General features: G+C 42.2%; 1 protein-coding gene across 6 annotated transcripts in view; it reads right to left on the bottom strand.

The window, feature by feature from the left end:
* The window catches only part of LOC126248576 (ester hydrolase C11orf54 homolog), a 110337-nt gene that overhangs the window by 84118 nt on the left and 6689 nt on the right, over nt 1-19530 (bottom strand). The window lies entirely within an intron of this gene.

The following is a 19530-nucleotide window of genomic DNA, read 5'->3' as shown; positions in this document are numbered from 1 at the left end:
CGGCCGGGATGATTGGGTTTGAGAATTCAGCCTCATGTTACACTTTCCACCTTCCAATACCATGTCACCCTCACAACATCTCCACAACGACCCCATTAAGTTTTATTTACATTCCCTCTGTAAACATGCCTTCGCCCTAGCCAGATTACGCTCCCATATTTTATTTACTCAGGCTTGTCAGACATTTGGCATTACCCCCAAAGGCCTCACACTTAAAGTTCCCATCTCTGGCTGTAACCCTTGTTTCCATCAGTCCCTATACCAGTTCCAAACTGAACAATCCATTGCCGTCACCCACCTAATCCTTCACCTACACATCAACTCAGCCAATGAACACACCCGTCAACTCCTATCCTTAATAAAAGTCCTCAATCTTTCCTCTCCCACATCCACACCGGCTGTTCAGAGCATCCTCCTACAGGCCAACCGCAAATCAGAACAGCATGCCACCCTCCACCTCAAAAAACTATCCAATCTCCTGGTTTCCCACCTCCGGAAAGGCAACTCACTCACCCTTCACAACCTTTCCAGCAAACCTCAACCACCTCTCATTGCACACAAACCCAGTCTCTCCCATCTACTCAATCTCCCACTTCCAGCTCCACTCCCTCCAAAACCTCAAAATTCCTTTCAACACAATCTGGAACCACAACACCCTAATTCAGTAGTTAACCTTTCCTCCAAACCTCTCTCCCAATCCGAAACCTCTGTCCTATCCAAAGGCCTCACCTTCAGCCCCACTCCCAGATTCAACCAAACAGCCCTCGTCAAAGATTTACTGTCCTACACCCGTACTCTCTGCTGGAAATATCACTTTGCCACGAAGAAAAATGATCCTAATCCTACTCCTAATGATCCAACTCCCCAAGACACCATCCAAATTGAACCCTGCCTGGAACAGTTCCGTCCTCCGTCACAGCGGGACCCACCTCCTCTTCCTCAAAATCACCCTCTCCAAACCTTCCAGGAATTTCTGACTTCCAGCCTTGCATCTCAATCCTTCTTAAAAAACCTTAATCCTACACCCAACATCACCACTGCTGAAGCCCAGGCTATCCGTGATCTGAAGGCTGACCGATCCATCGTCATTCTTCCGGCAGACAAGGGTTCCACGACCGTGGTACTTGATCATCGGGAGTATGTGGCTGAGGGACTGCGTCAGCTTTCAGACAACACTACATACAAAGTTTGCCAGGGTAATCCCATTCCTGATGTCGAGGTGGAGTTTCAAGGAATCCTCAGAACCTTAGGCCCCCTAAAAAACCTTTCACCTGACTCCATCAACATCCTGACCCCACCAACACCCAGCACCCCTACCTTCTACCTACTTCCTGAAATTCACAAACCCAATCATCCCGGCCGCCCCTTTGTAGCTGGTTACCAAGCCCCCCACAGAATGTATCTCTGCCTACGTAGATCAACACCTTCAACCATTACATGCAGTCTCCCATCCTTCATCAAAGACACCAACGCCTGGAATCCTTACCCAATCTGTTGCCCCCGGAAGCCATCCTTGTAACCATTGATGCCACTTCCTTATACACAAATATTCCGCATGTCCAGGGCCTCACTGCGATGAAGCACTTCCTTTCACACCGATCACCTGCCACCCTAACTAAAACTTCTTTCCTCATTACCTTAGCCAGCTTCATTCTGACTCACAACTTCTTCACTTTCGAAGGCCAGACATACCAACAATTAAAGGGAACAGCCATGGGTACCAGGATGGCCCCCTCGTGCGCCAACCTATTTATGGGTCGCTTAGAGGAAGCCTTCTTGGTTACCCAGGCCTGCCAACCCAAAGTTTGGTACAGATTCATTGATGACATCTTCATGATCTGGACTTACAGTGAAGAAGAACTCCAGAATTTCCTCTCCAACCTCAACTCCTTTGCTTCCATCAGATTCACCTGGTCCTACTCCAAATCCCATGCCACTTTCCTTGACGTTGACCTCCATCTGTCCAATGGCCAGCTTCACACATCCGTCCACATTAAACCCACCAACAAGCAACAGTACCTCCATTATGACAGTTGCCACCCATTCCACATCAAATGGTCCCTTCCCTACAGCCTAGGTCTTCGTGGCAAATGAATCTGCTCCAGTCCGGAATCCCTGAACCATTACACCAACAACCTGAAAACAACTTCCGCATCCCGCAACTACCCTCCCGACCTGGTACAGAAGCAAATTACCAGAGCCACTTCCTCATCCCCCCAAACCCAGAACCTCCCACAGAAGAACCCCAAAAGTGCCCCACTTGTGACAGGATACTTTCCGGGGACTGGATCAGACTCTGAATGTGGCTCTCCAGCAGGGATACGACTTCCTCAAATCCTGCCCTGAAATGAGATCCATCCTTCATAAAATCCTCCCCACTCCACCAAGAGTGTCTTTCCGCCGTCCACCTAACCTTCGTAGCCTCTTGGTTCATCCCTATGAAATCCCCAAACCGCCTTCCCTACCCTCTGGCTCCTACCCTTGTAACCGCCCCCGGTGTAAAACCTGTCCCATGCACCCTCCCACCACCACCTACTCCAGTCCTGTAACCCGGAAGGTGTACACAATCAAAGGCAGAGCCACGTGTGAAAGTACCCACGTGATTTACCAACTGACCTGCCTACACTGTGAAGCTTTCTATGTGGGAATGACCAGCAACAAACTGTCCATTCACATGAATGGACACAGGCAGACAGTGTTTGTTGGTAATGAGGATCACCCTGTGGCTAAACATGCCTTGGTGCACGGCCAGCACATTTTGGCACAGTGTTACACCGCCCGGGTTATCTGGATACTTCCCACTAACACCAACCTGTCAGAACTCCGGAGATGGGAACTGGCCCTTCAGTATATCCTCTCTTCCCGTTACCCACCAGGCCTCAACCTCCGCTAATTTCAAGTTGCCGCCACTCATACCTCACCTGTCATTCAACAACATCTTTGCCTCTGTACTTCTGCCTCGACTGACATCTATGCCCAAACTCTTTGCCTTTACAAATGTCTGCTTGTGTCTGTATATGTGCGGATGGATATGTGTGTGTGTGTGCGCGAGTGTATACCTGTCCTTTTTTCCCCCTAAGGTAAGTCTTTCTGCTCCCGGGATTGGAATGACTCCTTATCCTCTCCCTTAGAACCCACATCCTTTCGTCTTTCCCTCTCCTTCCCTCTTTCCTGATGAAGCAACCGTTGGTTGCGAAAGCTTGAATTTTGTGTGTGTGTTTGTGTTTGTTTGTGTGTCTATCAACAAGCCAACGCTTTCGTTTGGTAAGTTACATCATCTTTGTTTTTCCTTGTTACATGAGATATTAATTTTCTGGTTGGAATTTAGCTCAAATGAGAGAATCCACCAGAAATTATAATGCTAGTGTTGGCAATGTTCGACAATGAGAAACATGCTCTAAATTAAAGGTAGCATAAATCCCCTGGCAAGTTTCTAGAGTAAGTTTACTGGTCTATAATCATTTTTTTCACTAGGATTTTGTAGGTTTGATTTATTACATGATGACATCTGGTATGCATTTGTACTGTTTTCCACAGGGTAGTAACATTAAAATGATATAGGTTTTGTACAAAGGGAACTTTCGGTTTGGAATTTTCTGAATGATATGGTTTAGTTTGTGTAATTTTCTAAGAGTAGTTAGCTTCAGAATAGCATAGGTAGTCACTATTGCTCTTATTTTACCATACCTAATGAATTTAAGAGTGGAGCTGCATGTGTGACTAGTTAGTCAGTCCACTTTACAATCTGGATCAGATGTTGAAGAGAAGTTACTATTTGCATTGCATCACTCTCCAGAGGCTTTCTACAGTAGGGTGTTAGAACAGCTTACAGAGCCTGTGGTGGAAAAGTAGCTGTGTCCTTTCTGTAGGACTAACACACACCTCCATACTCTGACCTACCATTGCAGTATCCCGCAGGGAGGGATATCGGGGAGGGGAGTGGGAAGACTACCTTTCTCTTTTCTTTATTGGTTCTAACACTCCTAATTTTCCTTTTCCTTTCTTATTTTACCTAAGAGGGTACCATTCTACAGTCCCTGTATTCATATTCAAACATTCCATTGACTGCACCCCTTTACTTTCCAGTACATTAAAAATATGTTTTCACAGGTCTGCAAGAGTTGAAGCAATGTCCAAACAGATTCCGGTCACGATAGTTATGGTAATTGGTACTGCAGTAGAAAGAACATAACATTTTTCTAAATACGAAATCACATTCATCCTCAAATTAAAATATATTAAAATATCTTGTGTCTGCCAATATGGAGTAAATGTTTTATGCTTGGGTAGCTCAATGGTAGAGCACTAGCCCGCAAAAGGCAAAGGTCCCAAGTTCGAGTCTTGGTCCAGCACACAGTTTCAATGTGCCAGGAAGTTTCATGTCAGCGCACACTCCACTGCAGGATGAAAATTTCATTCTATATCAGCTCCAGTTAAAATAAAAGCTTATTAGCAGCTTTGCTACCAATGTCACAACTGAATGTTCACTCTTTCTCACTAACTTCATGAAAACCACTGCTTCTGCATTCCACATTTCCAGCTTCCTTTTCTTGAAAACTTCTGTAAAATGCCTGGTATGGTGCCTTCATAATGCTGGAACAGCAAAGAGCCATGAGGTCTTTTATTTTCTCTTCCTGAAGTTTCAGTGCACCACGATATTTCAGTTACAACTCAGAAACTATATCAGAATTTCAGGATTTTCTGGATACTAGCAAACTTTTGAATTGTTGATTACGGAAATGTTAGGGGAAAAAGTGATTAACATCACTTTTGCAGTACTGAAAGTGCATCACCTTAAGCCATAGTACTTGATTCCTTCATTGCTAATTGTTGTATTTTTCAACCACTCCTGTCAAAATCTATGAAGTCCTTCTGGTCCATTTCCACAACTTCATACGGCCTTTGTTTTAAAGCAGTTATAAATGCTATCATTTTTTGCAGCCCTCTTTATACAGGCACGGACTGAATCACACTTCATGAAAGAATGGTCAGGCTCAAAGAAGCATTGCTGTATCACAGGAATTGTCAGAGTTTGCACAGCATGAAGAAATATGGTGCCCATACTGACGTTTGGATTTTGTCCTCTGCAGGTTTCAGAGAACAAAACAACTAGGTGGCCATCCGCAATCTTCTGGAGTTCTTAAAATATACATGATCCTATTCAAATTGATCCTCATTTAGCCAGAACTTCATGCCATATGTAATTTTCAGGTTTTCTTGTATCACTATTTTTGTGTGTGTGTGTGTGTGTGTGTGTGTGTGTGTGTGTGTCAAACAATGAGAAATTCAAGATAGAATGTAACAATATTATGGAAGGAAATTTACTACTCACCATACAGCGGAGATGCTGAATCGCATAGGCAAATCAAAAAGACTGACACAAATAAGCTTTCAGCCAGCAAGGAGCAAGCCTTTCATTGAAAAGACACAAATACTAACACACACACACACACACACACACACACACACACACATGACTGCAGTCTCTGGCAACTGTAGCCATATATATACCTCTGTGTCTGTCTCTCTCTCTCTCTCTCTCTCTCTCTCTCTCTCTCTCTCTCTCTCTCTCTCTCTCTCTAGCTGCCTCTTTCTTTTCTATTTAGGTGTTCTGAGTGCTGGTCTTTTTCTGCCCTGTATCTTTTCTAGATACATCAATCCCTAGGTTATACTTTGGTATTGAATATTTTTCTGTAGAGCTAATATTTTTCAAAAGTAACGTGTTCCTCTCCACAAAGTTTCTTATATAATTTATGTACTATTTGTATATTCAGTTCTCCTGGTAATAACTGTCACACAATGCTCTGTCAGCAGAAATGCAATGTAACAGTAGGAAATGACTTTATATGGTTCCTTATTCCCTCTCTTGCCTCATCAGAGTTCCTTGTACTCGGATTATGACAACCTCTCTTGTCGGCAGTCAAAAATCATACAAAAAATCCTGTAGGAGGAACATCCGCAACTGACCATTATACCATAGGCTGAAAATATCACTACAGTTATAAGGTTCTTTTATTTAGAACACAACTGGTTTTGGGCTCTTATATGTCCATCTTTAAGCATTAGTAGTTTGTGCTGTGACCCAGAGTGCCACAGAGTCCAATGCGGCACTCAGGGTCACAGCATGAACTTCTAACACCTGAAGATGGGCGTTATAAGAGCCTGAAACTAGTCATGCCCTAAATAAAAGAACCTTACAACTGTAGCGGTAATTTCAATCTCTAGTCAAAATCATGTTGTTGCTGTCTCTTTTCTTCTGTATGTATTGTGTAAATGTTTCTGTTGCATTAAAAGCGCTAAGGAAAAAACGATAATTTTAAAACTGGGGCAACCACAGTTAAAATAGTTGTACACGATTCATCGACTCATACAGTAGACAGTTGTTTAAATACAGATGTTAAAACTATTAAATATAAAACTGAATGACGAGTCCAATAGTCCACTGCAGCTGTATTTATTCAAGTTGATTACACACACACACAACTATTACACGGCATCTTCTGGTGTATATAAATGCTATGTCATTTGGTGTGGGGAGTAGTTACAGAATGCTGAAAAATAACAGTTGGTGCGGCTAGGCAAAGTTGTCAGCCCTCCTCAATTGATAAAAACCATCATCAACTGATAAAAAAACCATCATAAATTGTTAAAAAATATCATAAATTGATAAAAAATATCATAAATTGATAAAAAAACCATAATTAATGATGAATGTTAGGTGTGTTTTAATATCACTAGTGTCACCACTTCACCAATTAAAATCTGTTCTTGTCGGCCTATGTGAAGCAGCAGACCGTGCCTCTAATAGATGTTATCCAGAAGAGAAGCATTGGGCCCAAAAGCCGACATGCTCATGTGTGTTTGTCACCAACATCAACTGACATCATAAGCAATGAGTCGAGGCATGTGCTGTGGTTGCCTTCCAGATACTGAGACAGTGACGGAAATTCTGTCAGCTGCTATGTCGGTGACAAACAAATGTGAGCTTGTCGGCTTTTGGGCCCAGTAATTCTCTGGATAACATCTATGAGAGGCATGGTCTGTTGCTTGACATGGGCTGACAAGAATACATTTTACTCGGTAAAGTGATGACAGTTCATGATTTTAACACAGACATGACATTCATCATGAGGAGGGCTGACAACTTTGCCTAGCTACACCAACTGTTATTCTACAGCATTCTGTAACTACTCCCCACACCATATGACATAATTTTCAATAGTTGCAAAACCAGTTGTGTGGGAGTATAACTGACTTGAATAAATACAGTTACAGTGGACTACGGGACTCTTCATTCAGTTTTATATTTAATAGTTCTAACACCTGTATTTAAACAGACATTTACTGCATGAACTGTCAACCATGTACGTCTGAACATCACCAACAGCTCTCAGGAGAAAGTTCTTCTTTGCCACATTTCTTCAAGAATGTGCACCTGAGGAACATGACCTTGGTTCAAGTATCTTCTTAACAAGTGGAACTAAGTACTGTTGCTGCTTTTCTACATTTTTCATCATCTAGAATCAATAGAACATCTCTTTCACATTAGTCTTGCTGATGACCTCGCTACACTTTCTTGTGCATTTGGAACAATTCTTGTTCTTGAATGTTCTGGCTGGCACATCTTCCTTAGCAGTTGATGTATATGGTTTTCTTGACTGCCTACTCATTTATCTTATATCCTTCTCCACTTGTCTGTGTTCTTACATATTTTGCTCATTTTATTTTCCATTTCAACTTCATTTCCTCTGTCAGCTTGCCTAGGTTCTTATAATTAGAAATGACTTGCCTTTCTTGGATGTTGACTTTCATTGCTGTAAGTTTGATTCATCACTAGAACACCATTTTTCTTCCTTTTGAAGTCATTTTATATCTAACGGGGGTGCACGCTAACATCAACCCCTTCATAGTGCATCCTTTACAAAACTAAACAAAATGTGACATGACAATGAAAGCACTGTGATCACATTGACAGTGCATATAGAGGACAAGTATTGTTTTGGCTAGTATTTCTCTTCATGCTGATGTTCTTTGAGAAAATGCAATAGCTTGAAATATCATACATAAACTGTTCCAAAAATTGATGGCCAGATGAGCAATTCGGTAGTGTGGTATTACACAACATTTCCACCTGATGTGGTACGATTTATTATTTGCTACTATACTTCTCTCTTTTTGTACACAGGAAAGAAGCACACAAGTGAAAGAAAACATTTTGCAAAACAAGCTGATAGTGGTTTCTGCTGGATTAAAATGTAGTTCCAAATTTTCATCACAAAGTAAGAAGAATGTAAGTGATGATACATTTTGCTGATCCCAGAATTGAGATGCATTACTCTGAGGCACAAGAACATAAGTGCCAATATGTCTGTCTCTAAAATACACTTGTGGCTTGGACACAGGCAGCACATTATTCTTGCCGGGAGAAGAGCTAGAGATACATAATTCTGATGCAACATACAACCGATTACCATAAGAATATATATTTAAAAAGCTGAAAATCATGGTTTTGGAGATAGATTTCCTGATTCCCTCATGATGATAAGTGGAAGATTGTGATATGCCTAAGTCAAGAGGACCTCATTGTTTTAAGAAGTGGAAAATTGTGGTACATCAGATGTGATAGGTCTCTCAAAGTAGAACCTAGTTGCATGGAGTATAATTAAATTTCAGTTGTAAAGAAAAGGTAATTAAAAGGATTATATAGAGATATTATGGTGTTAGCAAAATGTATGATGTGTAAGTCCACATGGGTTTTTTACTTCAAAAGAAAAATAAGGACAGTAATAATTATATGAGTACCAGGTGATCAAAAAGTCAGTATAAATTTGAAAACTTAACAAACCGTGGAATAATGTAGATTAGAGAGGTAAAAATTGACACACATGCTTGGAATAACATGGGGTTTTATTAGGAAAAAAAAAAGTAATGCTAGAAGCGTGAAAGATCTCGTGCGCGTGTCATTTGGTGATGATCGTGTGCTCAGCCATCATTTCCGTCATGTTTGGCCTCCCCGGTCCCCAGACCTCAGTCTGTGTGATTATTGGCTTTGGGGTTACCTGAAGTCGCAAGTGTATAGTGATCGATCGACATCTCTAGGGATGCTGAAAGACAATATCTGACACCAATGCCTCACCATAACTCTGGACATGCTTTACAGTGCTGTTCACAACATTATTCCTCGACTACAGCTATTGTTGAGGAATGTTGGTGGACATATTGAGCATTTCCTGTAAAGAACATGATCTTTGCTTTGTCTTACTTTGTTATGCTAATTATTGCTATTCTGATCAGATGAAGCGCCATCTGTCGGACATCTTTTGAACTTTTGTATTTTTTTGGTTCTAATAAAACCCCATGTAATTCCAAGCATATGTGTTATTATTCAGTTTTCAAATTTATACTGACTTTTTGATCACCCGGTATAAAGAATAATCAAGCAAAAAACATAACCTGATGTAACTTATGAATTACTAGCTTTCAAAAGCAAATCATGAATGGTAGGAATGTTTTGAGTAGATTAATAAATGAGATGAAAAGGCAAACATGATTAATGCTCAGTTAGTTGCTGTATAATGGAAAAAAATTATTCTTCTTATGGTATTTCTTAGAGGAATTCATGATTTAGAATACACAAACACACATACTCATTTAAATGGCGTGACATGTGTGAAGTTACAGAATTCGGGTGAATTGAATTCTGAAATTTGATCTTACAAAATTTTTTGTACTCTTGTCACTTATAAATGAGCAATCATATAAATTAGTTTTTTTAGTTCTAATAATACTTTAATAAGACCACAGTAGACCCAAAAGATGTTATTTATGTTGTGGCACCCCAGCAGTGTTTGTGTTAATAATACAGTAAAACTCTTTGGTCAATGGCACAACTCTTAGCTGCAGGATTACATTTGTGGCAGTCTGGTCTGAATTTTCGTTGTATTCACTTTTCCTGTCTCAATCTTTGACTGTGAGTGTCCTTCCCCGGATCCTCTCCACATTGGTGACTCATGACTAACTTCAGTACTCTCTATGGATTATCCTGCATCCTTCGTCCCATCTCATACTTGACAACAATGGAACCATCTTGCAACTACACGGCAAAAGAACAACGAGTGCAAGGGTGCGACTTATATAGCGTTCAGTTTAGTGCTTTGTATCAGCCTTTGCTTTTTGTCAAATGCAAAAGTGACTTTTTTGGGCAGTGCCGTAGATGTCAACAAGGACCCCATGTATCCAAACAAAGTGCACCAACTACCGATGTTCTGTGTGACTTTGGTACAAATGCAATCCGTTCCCACACACCAACAAGAAGCTATTCAACAGACTGTCACAGACAGACACACTGAAATGTTATTTGTATTTTGTTGCATCTACTGCACAGAGTACAGTTCCGACAAACCCGTTTGCATCGTCATGTGCAGCGCCAGGGGTCAGGCCACACACAAACACTTTTGCGAGATTTCTTTTGTATCGCAGCCACTGCAGAAGGGCTTATTTGCCATTGCTCTTTAACAAGCTGTGGCGTCACATACATGCCAAAATTTTGATGACAATTCTTTTAGGTCCAGCTCCCAATCCAAGCTACTATCCTTTCACCTGGAACAACTCGTTAAGTGGTTCACTATCACCAAGGGTATTTTCTACAACCATGGCAATTTCAATGACAGCTCCAATTTTGTCACACTGCAGAGCCCTCTACATAAGCACACCGATGTCGTTAGTGACATCATTCTATTACTCCTGGCTACCAATAAATAAAAGCTTTTGACAATGTTGATTGGAATACTCTCTTTCAAATTTTGAAGGTGGCAGGCGTCAAATACAGGGAGCGAGAGGCTATTTACAATTTGTACAGAAACCAGATGGCAGTTATAAGAATCGAGGGGCATGAAAGGGAAGCAGTGGTTGGGAAGGGAGTGAGACAGGGCTGTAGCCTATCCCCGATGTTATTCAATCTGTATATTGAGCAAGCAGTGAAGGAAACAAAAGAAAAGTTCGGAATAGGTATTAAAATCCATGGAGAAGAAGTAAAAACTTTGAGGTTCGCCGATGACATTGTAATTCTGTCAGAGACAGCAAAGGACTTGGAAGAGCAGTTGAACGGAATGGACAGTGTCTTGAAAGGAGGATATAAGATGAACATCAACAAAAGCAAAATGAGGATAATGGAATGTAGTCAAATTAAATCGGGTGATGCTGAGGGGATTAGATTAGGAAATGAGACACTTAAAGTAGTAAAGGAGTTTTGCTATTTAGGGAGTAAAATAACTGATGATGGTCGAAGTAGAGAGGATATAAAATGTAGACTGGCAATGGCAAGGAAAGCGTTTCTGAAGAAGAGAAATTTGTTAACATCGAGTATAGATTTAAGTATCAGGAAGTCGTTTCTGAAAGTATTTGTATGGAGTGTAGCCATGTATGGAAGTGATACATGGACGATAACCAGTTTGGACAAGAAGAGAATAGAAGCTTTTGAAATGTGGTGCTACAGAACAATGCTGAAGATAAGGTGGGTAGATCACGTAACTAATGAGGAGGTATTGAATAGGATTGGGGAGAAGAGAAGTTTGTGGCACAACTTGACTAGAAGAAGGGATCAGTTGGTAGGACATGTTTTGAGCATCAAGGGATCACAAATTTAGCATTGGAGGGCAGCGTGGAGGGTAAAAATCGTAGAGGGATACCAAGAGATGAATACACCAAGCAGATTCAGAAGGATGTAGGTTGCAGTAGGTACTGGGAGATGAAGAAGCTTGCACAGGATAGAGTAGCATGGAGAGCTGCATCAAACCAGTCTCAGGACTGAAGACTACAACAACAACAACAACAACAACAACAACCAATAAATATGGCATGCTGATGACAGTAATACTCCAGCAATTAGCCAGGACTACAGAACACCAGTTGCACCAAGTTATTTATGACAAACATCTACACACTAAGACACCGCTTCAATTCTAGATATGCATCCAAACATTAACTGATGCCATTCTCGTTACCAGATCACATCCTAAGAATACTGAGGATTGTGAAATTACCACCTCAGTTGCAACTAGCAACGATCTCACATGACAATGAGGATCATGACTATGATCCAGGTTCTAGTGATATAGACAGTACAGATCTCATGATTAAAGATATCAATGCTGTAAAAGAGAGTAACAGTGGTAAACGATCAAGGTGGAATTAAAGTGATCCCAAAGGATGGAAGAAAAATATAATTAAAAAGTATAAAATTGAATCTAAAGAACTAAACCCAGTGAAAGATGTATATACAACCGCAATAAAAATTTTTGAGATGAAATGAGGTATTCCTTTTGTAGAAGCTTCTGGGACTGTGACTATGCAAGGCAGAAAGATTTTATTCTTGGTAACACAGTGAGTCTAACTCCAGCACGAAGACAAAATACTGATCAGCCACTGAAACAATGTAATGCTCCTAAGGTTTAGTACTTAAATAAAGACAATAAAAAAAATCAGAATCTGTAAGAACTTCTTTACTGAAACTTCATGTACTTCGGCTTAAGCCATTGATACTGCATGTAACGGGAAGAGATAAGAGCGGCAAAAGAATTCCACATAATAAAACTAAACTAGATGATGTGCACAAAGTTAAAGAACATACAGAAAAGTTTCCTACAATGGAGTCTCACTAATCAATGAAATCCACAAAACGACTGTACTTAGACAACAAACTAAGTATATCTAAAATGTAAAGTCTGTACAAAGAAGAATGTGTGGATTTCAGACAAGTCAGAAAAAAAAAGAAACTTAAAGAAGAATATTTTGTCAGAACTACAATCTCGCCTACTACAAACCTACAAAGGATCAATGTCAAAAATGCATGAGTTATGAGAAAGTAAAGAGTTATAGAGAAAAGAAAGCATTGGAAACGTAGTATAACAAGCATACTGCAAGGAGAAATGAATGCCGTAAAGCAAAAGTTATTGATAAAGAAAAAAAGTAAAGCACACAAGACATTTGTGAGTTCCACATTTGATTTACAATCTGTCTTGCAAACATCTTCAAGTGAAGTCAGTCAAATATACTGTAGTCTGAAAATCTGTGCACACAATTTCGCTATCTATGAACTGTCTGGGCCGTGTGATGCATTCTACTATGCTTGGACTGAGCTAAATGGAAAGAAAGGTAGCTCAGAAATCAGTAGCTCCATCATGAAATACATTAAACAGATTCCAGCAAATATAAAACACATTTCATTGTTCTCTGACACTTGTGAGGTTCAGAACAGGAATCAAAACATAGCTGTGTTGTTCCTATACTTGGATCAGACAACAAATTTATACATTACTTGAATCTGGTCACACATGTACCTGTTTTATCCTCCAGGATTGGCTAAACATATTCAGACTAGCAAGATTGAAAATTCCAGAATGAGATTTTCACTCTGCAGCGGAGTGAGCGCTGATATGAAACTTCCTGGCAGATTAAAACTGTGTGCCCGACCGAGACTCGAACTCGGGACCTTTGCCTTTCGCGGGCAAGTGCTCTACCAACTGAGCTACCGAAGCACGACTCACGCCCGGTACTCACAGCTTTACTTCTACCAGTACCTCGTCTCCTACCTTCCAAACTTTACAGAAGCTCTCCTGCGAACCATGCAGAACTAGCACTCCTGAAAGAAAGGATATTGTGGAGACATGGCTTAGCCACAGCCTGGGGGATGTTTCCAGAATGAGATTTTCACTCTGCAGCGGAGTGTGCGCTGATATGAAACTTCCTGGCAGATTAAAACTGTGTGCCCGACCGAGACTCGAACTCGGGACCTTTGCCTTTCGCGGGCAAGTGCTCTACCAACTGAGCTACCGAAGCACGACTCACGCCCGGTACTCACAGCTTTACTTCTACCAGTACCTCGTCTCCTACCTTCCAAACTTTACAGAAGCTCTCCTGCGAACCATGCAGAACTAGCACTCCTGAAAGAAAGGATATTGCGGAGACATGGCTTAGCCACAGCCTGGGGGATGTTTCCAGAATGAGATTTTCACTCTGCAGCGGAGTGTGCGCTGATATGAAACTTCCTGGCAGATTAAAACTGTGTGCCCGACCGAGACTCGAACTCGGGACCTTTGCCTTTCGCGGGCAAGTGCTCTACCAACTGAGCTACCGAAGCACGACTCACGCCCGGTACTCACAGCTTTACTTCTACCAGTACCTCGTCTCCTACCTTCCAAACTTTACAGAAGCTCTCCTACGAACCATGCAGAACTAGCACTCCTGAAAGAAAGGATATTGCGGAGACATGGCTTAGCCACAGCCTGGGGGATGTTTCCAGAATGAGATTTTCACTCTGCAGTGGAGTGTGCGCTGATATGAAACTTCCTGGCAGATTAAAACTGTGTGCCCGACCGAGACTCGAACTCGGGACCTTTGCCTTTCGCGGGCAAGTGCTCTACCAACTGAGCTACCGAAGCACGACTCACGCCCGGTACTCACAGCTTTACTTCTACCAGTACCTCGTCTCCTACCTTCCAAACTTTACAGAAGCTCTCCTGCGAACCATGCAGAACTAGCACTCCTGAAAGAAAGGATATTGCGGAGACATGGCTTAGCCACAGCCTGGGGGATGTTTCCAGAATGAGATTTTCACTCTGCAGCGGAGTGTGCGCTGATATGAAACTTCCTGGCAGATTAAAACTGTGTGCCCGACCGAGACTCGAACTCGGACCTTTGCCTTTCGCGGGCAAGTGCTCTACCAACTGAGCTACCGAAGCACGACTCACGCCCGGTACTCACAGCTTTACTTCTACCAGTACCTCGTCTCCTACCTTCCAAACATTACAGAAGCTCTCCTGCGAACCAAGCAGAACTAGCACTCCTGAAAGAAAGGATATTGCGGAGACATGGCTTAGCCACAGCCTGAGGGATGTTTCCAGAATGAGATTTTCACTCTGCAGCGGAGTGTGCGCTGATATGAAACTTCCTGGCAGATTAAAACTGTGTGCCCGACCGAGACTCGAACTCGGGACCTTTGCCTTTCGCGGGCAAGTGCTCTACCAACTGAGCTACCGAAGCACGACTCACGCCCGGTACTCACAGCTTTACTTCTACCAGTACCTCGTCTCCTACCTTCCAAACTTTACAGAAGCTCTCCTGCGAACCATGCAGAACTAGCACTCCTGAAAGAAAGGATACTGCGGAGACATGGCTTAGCCACAGCCTGGGGGATGTTTCCAGAATGAGATTTTCACTCTGCAGCGGAGTGTGCGCTGATATGAAACTTCCTGGCAGATTAAAACTGTGTGCCCGACCGAGACTCGAACTCGGGACCTTTGCCTTTCGCGGGCAAGTGCTCTACCAACTGAGCTACCGAAGCACGACTCACGCCCGGTACTCACAGCTTTACTTCTACCAGTACCTCGTCTCCTACCTTCCAAACTTTACAGAAGCTCTCCTGCGAACCATGCAGAACTAGCACTCCTGAAAGAAAGGATATTGTGGAGACATGGCTTAGCCACAGCCTGGGGGATGTTTCCAGAATGAGATTTTCACTCTGCAGCGGAGTGTGCGCTGATATGAAACTTCCTGGCAGATTAAAACTGTGTGCCCGACCGAGACTCGAACTCGGGACCTTTGCCTTTCGCGGGCAAGTGCTCTACCAACTGAGCTACCGAAGCACGACTCACGCCCGGTACTCACAGCTTTACTTCTACCAGTACCTCGTCTCCTACCTTCCAAACTTTACAGAAGCTCTCCTGCGAACCATGCAGAACTAGCACTCCTGAAAGAAAGGATATTGCGGAGACATGGCTTAGCCACAGCCTGGGGGATGTTTCCAGAATGAGATTTTCACTCTGCAGCGGAGTGTGCGCTGATATGAAACTTCCTGGCAGATTAAAACTGTGTGCCCGACCGAGACTCGAACTCGGGACCTTTGCCTTTCGCGGGCAAGTGCTCTACCAACTGAGCTACCGAAGCACGACTCACGCCCGGTACTCACAGCTTTACTTCTACCAGTACCTCGTCTCCTACCTTCCAAACTTTACAGAAGCTCTCCTACGAACCATGCAGAACTAGCACTCCTGAAAGAAAGGATATTGCGGAGACATGGCTTAGCCACAGCCTGGGGGATGTTTCCAGAATGAGATTTTCACTCTGCAGTGGAGTGTGCGCTGATATGAAACTTCCTGGCAGATTAAAACTGTGTGCCCGACCGAGACTCGAACTCGGGACCTTTGCCTTTCGCGGGCAAGTGCTCTACCAACTGAGCTACCGAAGCACGACTCACGCCCGGTACTCACAGCTTTACTTCTACCAGTACCTCGTCTCCTACCTTCCAAACTTTACAGAAGCTCTCCTGCGAACCATGCAGAACTAGCACTCCTGAAAGAAAGGATATTGCGGAGACATGGCTTAGCCACAGCCTGGGGGATGTTTCCAGAATGAGATTTTCACTCTGCAGCGGAGTGTGCGCTGATATGAAACTTCCTGGCAGATTAAAACTGTGTGCCCGACCGAGACTCGAACTCGGACCTTTGCCTTTCGCGGGCAAGTGCTCTACCAACTGAGCTACCGAAGCACGACTCACGCCCGGTACTCACAGCTTTACTTCTACCAGTACCTCGTCTCCTACCTTCCAAACATTACAGAAGCTCTCCTGCGAACCAAGCAGAACTAGCACTCCTGAAAGAAAGGATATTGCGGAGACATGGCTTAGCCACAGCCTGAGGGATGTTTCCAGAATGAGATTTTCACTCTGCAGCGGAGTGTGCGCTGATATGAAACTTCCTGGCAGATTAAAACTGTGTGCCCGACCGAGACTCGAACTCGGGACCTTTGCCTTTCGCGGGCAAGTGCTCTACCAACTGAGCTACCGAAGCACGACTCACGCCCGGTACTCACAGCTTTACTTCTACCAGTACCTTGTCTCCTACCTTCCAAACTTTACAGAAGCTCTCCTGCGAACCATGCAGAACTAGCACTCCTGAAAGAAAGGATATTGCGGAGACATGGCTTAGCCACAGCCTGGGGGATGTTTCCAGAATGAGATTTTCACTCTGCAGCGGAGTGTGCGCTGATATGAAACTTCCTGGCAGATTAAAACTGTGTGCCCGACCGAGACTCGAACTCGGGACCTTTGCCTTTCGCGGGCAAAGGTCCCGAGTTCGAGTCTCGGTCGGGCACACAGTTTTAATCTGCCAGGAAGTTTCATATCAGCGCACACTCCGCTGCAGAGTGAAAATCTCATTCTGGAAACATCCCCCAGGCTGTGGCTAAGCCATGTCTCCACAATATCCTTTCTTTCAGGAGTGCTAGTTCTGCATGGTTCGCAGGAGAGCTTCTGTAAAGTTTGGAAGGTAGGAGACGAGGTACTGGTAGAAGTAAAGCTGTGAGTACCGGGCGTGAGTCGTGCTTCGGTAGCTCAGTTGGTAGAGCACTTGCCCGCGAAAGGCAAAGATCCCGAGTTCGAGTCTCGGTCGGGCACACAGTTTTAATCTGCCAGGAAGTTTCAAGATTGAAAATGATTTGAAACAAGGAAGGTTCACCTTATGCTGTACTCAAATTGAAACATAAAGAATTCAAAGACTTATCTAAACTTTCTGCATCTATCATTAAAAACAGAAATACTGATGTCTGGGAAATAAAGTTAACTAGCTAACAATTAAATGTTTTCACCATCAAAAATGCAAGCTAGGAATGATAGAGTACTGGTATAGTCACTCATCTGATTATAAGGAAATACATTCACTTGGTAAAGGACATCCTTTAAATATGAAAAGTACTGACTTACAAGATCTTCATCCTAAGATTCTGCCAATAAGTGGAAAGAAAAAGAAGTGCCTGATACAGTTATGCACAAAGGGAGTTATTTCCAAGGAATTTCACACTTGGTATAAATCTCTTCTCACTCCAACTGCAGCCACTGACGTATTTCCTGAACTAGTATAGAACATAGTGACAGTAGTGATGCAGGTGTATAAAATGCAGGAAAAAATAACTTCTTCAGTGTTTTATAATCATTTATTGTTCTAATAAAATGAATGGTTATATTGATTCCAACTATTTAGTGATGTGTTTTTAATAGAACTTTACTCAAGTTGATAAATAATTTGAATGAAGCCTGTCAAAATAAGTGCAGCAATATTTGCATTTTAATTATTAAAACGTAATCCATTCATGCATTAAGCTTTTCTACAAATCATCATTAGTTAATTACAGCAATGGAACAATTCTTGTGATTACACAATTATTTGTGGCTTAAAAAAGAAACTAAAAAAAATCAGTTTTGTAAATATATCCTTAAATGTAGTTAACGAGTTTTTGCAGTAAGCACCAACTGATGTGCCAAGAAATGATCCACCCATGCCCCACTTAGGTAGCCAGCTGTGGCATGGCTGGTCACGCACACCTGTGTCAAGAAGAGGTCAACAACAGCACTGTCCACTCCCCCTCCCCCCTCCACACAGTGCTTCGCACTCTGATAGTGGGTGGGGAGGTTGTCTTTACGACAACTTAGCAGCAATTTGGTCAGCAATACAGCTCTCTGCTGCAGACTTATTTTTATCACAGTTTGGTCTGAGCTTCCATTGTATGCACACATCTTTTCCACGAACTACTAATAGGCGATAAAGTACATATATTTCACATTTTCTGCCTCAGTCATTCAAATGTGAGCATCCTCTCCATGATATGCATATGATATCCTATGTATGTTCAAATATTTGTTTTGTATTTTATTATTTGTTTGAGGTACTCCTTGATATCGTGCAATGGCTGGAGCTCAACAAAACATCCCTATGTTACTGCAGGTGCTGCACACAGCTACCAATGCAGCTTTTAGTGTCATTGTTCAAATCAGAAGTTTGTACTTACATGTAATAAAGGTTAATCGTCATTCTCACATGGAATAAGTATTTTAATCAAGGCATAATAAAAGAATGAAAGGTAGTTAAATAGCTACCGATGTACATTCTGGTGTAAAAGGAAAGATGATATATTTTAAGAGCAAAATACACATCATTTTAATTTCAGCTCAACAATATTTAAAATTGGTGCCATTTTCATCATGTAGAAAGTAAGCATTTAAAACTAATGGTTAAAGACCTAATAGGTCAGGCAGTATTTTTTACAATAAGCCCCTACACAACAAAAGAAATACCAAATTTCCTGACTTCGAAGCTAAATTAAAGCAGCTTCTGACTCTGATTTGTCTGTTCACCTGTATGGAATACTTAAATTTAAATTCATTGTAGCAGACAAATTGCAGCAGTACCTGACCCTGCCAATGGAAGAAGAAAGGGGATTAAAATAAGATGCCAGGTAGCAGAGAAATAAATTTGCGCTTTCTGTTGTTGGCACTCATAGTACAACATTAATTGTAATATATGTTGATGTGAGCTGCAGCTTTCCACAAAGCAGTGCCTGGCAGTGAATACAGTTTGTATAAGTAGCCCTCACATCCCTGTCCAACCATTCTAATTACGTTTTTCTGTGTGGTTTTTTCCTAACTGATGAAGCAAATAACAGAATAGTTCCTTTGAGGATATTTCATTTCCACATCCTCAT

Source organism: Schistocerca nitens, chromosome 1, assembly GCF_023898315.1.
Source record: "Schistocerca nitens isolate TAMUIC-IGC-003100 chromosome 1, iqSchNite1.1, whole genome shotgun sequence".
NCBI lineage: Eukaryota > Metazoa > Arthropoda > Insecta > Orthoptera > Acrididae > Schistocerca > Schistocerca nitens.
The sequence above is the reverse complement of the archived record's forward strand: the minus strand, read 5'-3'. Positions and strand labels throughout refer to the sequence as shown.